Here is a 1,598-nt window from a genome sequence, read left to right on the forward strand (position 1 = left end):
TCACATCTTTCCTTCACCAGTGCTTTTTCATTTCGACCAAGCTACCAATTAGTCAATTTTTATGCCTATAAACTGTTTTCCAAATCATTGTGCAAATTGTTTTTAGTGTAAAAAATATGACACAGTTGAATGACTTGGACAAGATATGAAAACCTGGGATATTTCACAAAACCTAAACATCCTCATTTTACTATTTACAGATTTGTGGTTGATTCAGAGCACACACGAGTTGGTGCAGATGAAGTTAGAATGAGGAAGGTTTCTGCCAGACAAATACATCAGATTAAGAGAGCAGCTGCTAAAACACCATTACAAAGCAGCAAGCACATATTTGAAGCTCCTGGTGTCTCTGGCGTCGTACAAACATTAAGGTGGCTTGCAATTATACAAAAACCATCTGTTTGGCCATCCCTAAACAACACTCACAAGCAGAAACGCCTGCACCAGACATGCATTAAAACTCATTTTCAAACACTTTTTGGGGTCATGACACTTTTAAACTCAAGGTCTTTAACAATGTAAAATACATATCTAATGGTTATATGGAATATTTTAGGGCAACAAATGATTTAATCATTGCTCACAGCTACTCATTTGGGTGTAGGAAACAAGCTCCGCCCATTCATCAAGTTTCATCAAAGTACAAAGGTAAAAATGCACTTGGTTTTTTTATTTATTGAAAAGTTTTGATATCTTTTTTTCTAAAAAGCTTTCTAAATTCTGAAATACAACAGCAAGGGATGATTTATATGCTCCTGGGATGATGGTGAAGGTAAGAAAACCATCTTAACCATTGCATACATACACTAGAATGCAGCCAAAAAGATCAATTTATAGGCTCAAAAATGGCCCAACAAAGAAAACCATGGTGAGAATATGATCCAGAGATGTATCATAAAGACAGACACCAATAAGCTGGAGAAAAACTTGAGTATTTATAATACTGCTGCAGGGGAAAGACATAAGCTTGATGGTTGTAATACCAGGAGGGCCAAAAAGGTAAAACTGAAATGGGAATCCCGACCAATAGACGGACAGACAGCTTGATCCAGTGAGTCAAACCAAACATAACAGTGACTTTGGACTTTAGTTTTGGTCCGGTGGTTTGGTTTCCAGTTTGTAGTTGTTGTCTTGTAAGAATCTGAGGACTTTCAGCACTGCAGCTTGTAACAATCTTGGCTCATCTAAGAACATTTATTAGTTTCTTGACCACGTCGTCATTCTGCCAGCCACTCTGTTGGGGCAGACCGTGTGTCCATGTGTGCGTTATCTGCTCTTGTATTGAATGTCACTGCTGCAACAAGCCCATTGATCAGATCTCAGGCTGCAAACACTCTAGAGCTGCTTTTTGCTTTCTTTTTTTTAATAGAAACAGTATGGTGGGAGATACTATCGATTAATCAGGGGTTTAAATCCCAAGCTAGGCAGACTATGTCCTTGAAGAAAACATCTAACCCAAATTTTCCCTAATATAATAAAACAAAAAATCTGTTTGGAAAAGGATTTTTGTTGTTTGAGTAATTAAATGTATTGCTCCATTTTAAAACCTGGTAAGGACCAGCTGTTTACTTAGCGAGTTAACTGAACTCTGTTAAACA

The sequence above is a fragment of the Oryzias melastigma genome, linkage group LG5 (genome assembly GCF_002922805.2).
Source record: "Oryzias melastigma strain HK-1 linkage group LG5, ASM292280v2, whole genome shotgun sequence".
NCBI classification, from domain to species: domain Eukaryota; kingdom Metazoa; phylum Chordata; class Actinopteri; order Beloniformes; family Adrianichthyidae; genus Oryzias; species Oryzias melastigma.